Below are 6175 nucleotides of genomic sequence, written 5' to 3'. Positions count from 1 at the left end.
CAGTGTTGACAACGACTCTTTATTTTGACTCTTCGATTAGAAGTTTATAATTCACTTGTTAATATGTTTCCCAATCATTAGGCCTAGTTACAATGTATTACAGTTGTGATAATTAGATACACAGGAATAGAGTCTGCTGTGACTGTATGTAAACGTGGATGCATAATATGGCTGTGTCGCATGTTTTCTCCCATTTACCACTAGATGGCCTCATTTGCATGGAAATTATTTTCAGTAGCCTAGTTTATAGGTTTATGGTTACTGCTAGACGTTTGCGTTAAACGCCCACCCACTACCACGAGCAACCACCTGACTAAGTAACCATCTTATGTAACCATACCAAACATAAACATATTATGCTAATTTGAGTGTCCTGGATTTAGCCTTACTATGTTAAGTCGAGTCTGAGACCAGGCTGTTTAGAGAGGTCACTCCTTGGTATGAGGGCCTTGTGATGACATTGGGGCAGAGAGGTGTCACGGTGATGATCTGACCATGTCATCGCCATCGTCTGAACATGTCATTTTATGTAATGGAAGAAACAGTCAATACTTTGAAAGCAGTCCAATTTTACTCACTGCGTTATTGATTGCCAAATGTAGCCTATTAGAGGATACATACATTTTGCATAATTTGATGCATGTTCTTTGTTTTGTTTGTTTGTTCTTGAAACATACTGGACACTACACTGAACCGCTGGATATGATATTTTTGCTAGAGCCTGTGCACGTGCCTCAATCATTTGCTGAGTGCATCTTGCGCCTCAAAATGTATTTGAATTATTACAATGATATGCATCATGATTTAGGCTATATGCTGATATTACATTTGGTTAATTTATTTGTTGCTTAATTAGCAAAAGACCAATTAAACTGAAATCCATCTTTATTCTCCATAAAAAAATAATCCGAGTATACTACAATCTATGCTGTAATTTTTTGGCACTGTGGCTACATCTACAGTATTTGCGTGTAAAGTTGTAATGACGCCTTTTATCATTTAAATTTCGAGCACAGTGTATCAGAAGTTACCATTGGGTCTTGTAATCTCCAGCACCGCCCTCGTGCAATAGACGGGAGGTACTATAGTGAGACAGTAATTTAGCTCAGTAGTAGTTCAGAGTGAGTGACTGGAAGAAACGTACCGACACATATAGCCAGCACTAATTGAGTGTATGTAAACTTCTGACCCACTGGGAATGTGATGAAAGCAATAATATCTGAAATAAATCATTCTCTCTACTATTATTCTGACATTTTAAGTTCTTAAAATAAATTGGTGATCCTAACTGACCTAAGACAGGGATTTTTTTACTAGGATTAAATGTCAGGAATTGTGAAAAACTGAGTTTAAATGTATTTGGCTAAGGTGTATGTAAACTTCCAACTGTATCTGGCTGAGTTTTACAGTGGTATAGGCTTCTACCATGGCATGGTATTTTCTTTACATTGAGTTACATTAAGAGAAAGACAATGATTATGCAGTCATTCATTGAAGGTTCATCACCCTTTTATCTCAGGAAAACTATATTATTATTATTTGATTGTTTTCTTAATCATAGTATACTGTTATGATATTTTTGCTAGAGCCTGTGCACGTGCCTCAATCATTTGCTGAGTGCATCTTGCGCCTCAAAATGTATTTGAATTATTACAATGATATGCATCATGATTTAGGCTATATGCTGATATTACATTTGGTTAATTTATTTGTTGCTTAATTAGCAAAAGACCAATTAAACTGAAATCCATCTTTATTCTCCATAAAAAAATAATCCGAGTATACTACAATCTATGCTGTAATTTTTTGGCACTGTGGCTACATCTACAGTATTTGCGTGTAAAGTTGTAATGACGCCTTTTATCATTTAAATTTCGAGCACAGTGTATCAGAAGTTACCATTGGGTCTTGTAATCTCCAGCACCGCCCTCGTGCAATAGACGGGAGGTACTATAGTGAGACAGTAATTTAGCTCAGTAGTAGTTCAGAGTGAGTGACTGGAAGAAACGTACCGACACATATAGCCAGCGCAAATTCTATTAGAAACATTTTCTCTGACCGGTCATTGAGGTTTTGAATATTCCTCTTCAATCAACTGCGAAGACTGGACCAGTTGATTTATTTTTTCTAATCTGTAAACTAAAGTAAGTCACACTTCCAATTACGCATGTTTCACAAATCAGTGACCGCTGGGCAGATGTCTAGGCAATTGAGCAACATGACAGTTAAGTCTGAACACTGTGACATAGTTCATTCAAGTTTGTAAAATCGAATCTTATCTGAGGAATTGATTTTGTTTCTCTACTGTGGGATTTGTACATGTTTTTTTTGCCTTAGTATTCAAATAAATACATTCTGATAGGATTAGATACAGATTCCTGTACATACAGTAAGAGCCTGTGTGTCTGAACTGGACAATAAAGCATCTGGTTTGTCTCCATACTCTGATAAAATAGCTCTGTGTGTTTAACCATTATAATAATGATGAATTTGTCTCCACCATAATCCAGATTTAAAAGCCTTTATGCTTGATGTGCCTGGCTGAGTTTTACAATGTTATAAGCTACTACCATGGCATGGTATTTTCTTTAAAGTTACATTGAGTTACATTAAGAGCGAGACAGTAAATTACTAACACTGTACTATTAGTTTGAGTAGTGTGATTTGTCACCAGAGATAAGTGACTATTGAAGACTAAAGGATCATTTGAGTATCCAGGCTGGAACTTTTCTCACATCTTCTCCCATATATGAGAGAGGTTGTGAGAAATGTTCCAGCCTGAATACTCAGAGATAATCGTTTAGTCTTCAATCATCACTTGTCTCAGGTGAGACTATGTTTATGCCAAATTAGAATTGGTCACAATTTTGGATTCATTTGAAATCAAGATTTATTTATATAGCACATTTCAGAAATGAATGCGACACAATGTGCTTCACAGGAAAAAACATTAATAAAAAATTATGAAAATAAACACCTAACTTTTTACTACACAACAAACATAATAGGATAAAAAACTAAAGAATAACAATACAAACTGAAAGACTAAAAAAGCACCCGAAGGAGAAGCTAAGCTAAAAAGGTGTGTATTAAGATCTCTTTTAAATATGTTCGGTTTCGGCCCCCCTCAGGTTCTCTGGCAGGCTATGCCTTTACGCTTGATGTACAGTTGAAGTTGGAAGTTTACATACACTTAGGTTGGAGTCATTAAAACTCGTTTTTCAACCACTCCACAAATTTATTTTTAACAAATTATAGTTTTGGCAAGTCGGTTAGGACATCTACTTTGTGCATTACACAAGTAATTTTTTACAACAGTTGACTGTGCCTTTAAACAACTTCGAAAATTCCAGAAAATTATGTAATGGCTTTAGAAGCTATCCACAGTAAAACGAGTCCTGTATCGACATATCTTGAAAGGCCGCTCAGTAAGGAAGAAGCCACTGCTCTAAAACCGCCATAAATAAGCCAGACTATGGTTTGCTGCACATGGGGTCAAATATGTTACTTTTTGGAGAAATGTCCTCTGGTCTGATGAAACAAAAATAGAACTGTTTGGCCATAATGACCATCATTATGTTTGGAGGAAAAGGGGGAGGCTTGCAAGCCGAAGAACACCATCCCAACCGTGAAGCACCGAGGTGGCAGCATCATGTTGTGGGGGTGCTTTGACTGCAGCAGGGAATGGTGCACATTACAAAATAGATGGCATCATGAGGGAGGAAAATTATGTGGATATATTGAAGCATCTCAAGACAAGACAGTTAAAGCTGGGTCGCAAATGGGTCTTCCAAATGGACAATGACCCCAAGCATACTTCCCAAGTTGTGGCAAAATGGCTTCAGGACAACAAAGTATTGGAGTGGCCTTCACAAAGCCCTGCCCTCAGTCCCATAGAACATTTGTGGGCAGAACTGAAAAAGCGTTTGCGAGCAAGGAGGCCTACAAACCTGACTCAGTTACACCAGCTCTGTCAGGAGAATGGGACAAAATTCACCCAATTTATTGTGGGAAGCTTGTGTAAGGCTACCCGAAACATTTAACCCAAGTTAAACAATTTCAAGGCAATGTTACCAAATACTAATTGAGTGTATGTAAACTTCTGACCCACTGGGAATGTGATGAAAGCAATAATATCTGAAATAAATCATTCTCTCTACTATTATTCTGACATTTTAAGTTCTTAAAATAAATTGGTGATCCTAACTGACCTAAGACAGGGATTTTTTTACTAGGATTAAATGTCAGGAATTGTGAAAAACTGAGTTTAAATGTATTTGGCTAAGGTGTATGTAAACTTCCAACTGTATCTGGCTGAGTTTTACAGTGGTATAGGCTTCTACCATGGCATGGTATTTTCTTTACATTGAGTTACATTAAGAGAAAGACAATGATTATGCAGTCATTCATTGAAGGTTCATCACCCTTTTATCTCAGGAAAACTATATTATTATTATTTGATTGTTTTCTTAATCATAGTATACTGTTAAGGCGTTATTATATTGTATTCATATCAACAGATGTTACTGTCTGCACAAGCCAGTGAGCATTGTCCATTTTCTTTTGGGTACTCTTGAAAGTGTACCTACAGTATGTGGTGGTATCTGTCTGATTATGTTTATCTCAAAGTCACACTAGAAAATAGGCCACTTGAGTACCTGGCCATGAGAGAGCAGCTGTGACTCAGTAAGGACATTTTGAGAAGGCAGCGGCAATCATACAGTCATGTAATTTTCCGCCCCCTCTTGAATGAGCAATAATTTCCTGTGCATCCTGTGCGGGTTGAAAACATGGCACGCTCTTCCTCACCGTGCTGTAAGACTTAAAGTCCTGCTTTATTACTCTGTGCTTCACTACCTTACTGATAGAGTATGTGTCAACATCTCAATAGACGACATGTCTGCGCGTCTGAATCTGTCTCAGGCTTTGGTTGTCCATGTGTGATTTAAATACTCTGTTCTCCCTGGATTTGAAAAACATTGCACGCTCAAACAGAAAACACAATTTTTTTTGCTCCTGTCTTGTTGGAATTTCCTCAGGAATGTTCAATCTTGATAGTATTTCTTGTGCTTAACTGAAGTTAAGGAACAGTAAAAACAATATTGTTCACTAAGATTTATACACTTGCTGTTAGCCATGGGAGTATACTCTTAGAAAAATGTGTTCTTTGGAGTGCTGTATAGAGCTTTTAGGTGTTCCATGTATGAAGCAAGCGATAGAACCCTTTTTGGTTTGATATGGAACCTTTTTCCAATACTATACAACATAGACAAATGTGATTTCTTCAGAGCAAATGTTTTTGTGCAGTGTATACAACAGACATTAACAAATCAAAAGTTTATCTGTAGCGGTCCTCTTCTGTCATCTTTCTTCTCTTGTTTTTAGCACCATACCTATGCTATCTGGAATAACAATACATCATCAGGTTTGACTTGCTCTCCCCAAAAGCAGATTTCAAGAAAGATCACAAGGTTTTATTTCGGGAGTGAATGCAGAGATGTAAAGATGCTGAAGGTTGATGGTCTCTCTCTAGACGTCACAGTTAGTCTAATTGGGGGGGTGGGTGGGTAAAGATCAAATCCACGCTGATTTATTACGTTTTAATATGTCTACATAAAAGTTCCCAAATGTTGTTAAAACTCAAGAGTTAGTGTGTTGCCAAAATATCTGAATTTGCCCCCTTAAGGGAGTTTCCCAAACTCAGCACAAATCTGCTGTTCTTGTAATTTTGTCAAAATTGACTACGTTTGTAATTAGTGGTTGTGCCGAGGCTTCAGGGGCAGACTCTGACAAAAATTCAGCCCTGGCATTTTAGCCACACCAGCCACCATCCAAATAATAATTCACATTTCCCGTTGCTGCACGATACTTTCCCTGCTGTAGCAAACTGGCTCAAATTAAGATCATACATTTGTGTGTCTCTATTTTCTTCCTACCTCCACTGTACAATAACAAAAATTACAGAATAAATGCTTAATAGATGACCATTGGCCCATAATACCTTATAAAATCCTCAGCGTGCCTGACTGTCATACATGTCCTCCCCTATCTTAAGGGTCAATTACTATTACATACAGTGCCTTCGGAAAGTATTCAGACCCCTTGACTTTTTCCAAATTTTGTTACGTTACTGCCTTATTCTAAAATTGATTAAATAGTCCCCCCCCCCTCATCA

The 6175-nt window shown here is 37.4% G+C and overlaps 1 protein-coding gene across 13 annotated transcripts in view; it reads left to right on the top strand.

The window, feature by feature from the left end:
- The first annotated feature begins 1988 nt into the window (after nt 1-1988).
- The window catches only part of LOC109887421 (F-actin-monooxygenase MICAL2-like), a 46697-nt gene continuing 42510 nt past the window's right edge, over nt 1989-6175 (top strand). For all 13 annotated transcript variants that reach the window (XM_031810819.1, XM_031810802.1, XM_031810813.1 and 10 more), the window contains exon 1: nt 1989-2144. The gene's annotated coding sequence lies outside the window, so the exon portion shown is untranslated. The remainder of the gene's footprint in view (nt 2145-6175) is intronic.

The sequence above is a fragment of the Oncorhynchus kisutch genome, linkage group LG3 (assembly GCF_002021735.2).
Source record: "Oncorhynchus kisutch isolate 150728-3 linkage group LG3, Okis_V2, whole genome shotgun sequence".
Classification (NCBI taxonomy): Eukaryota; Metazoa; Chordata; class Actinopteri; order Salmoniformes; family Salmonidae; genus Oncorhynchus; species Oncorhynchus kisutch.
The sequence above is the reverse complement of the archived record's forward strand: the minus strand, read 5'-3'. Positions and strand labels throughout refer to the sequence as shown.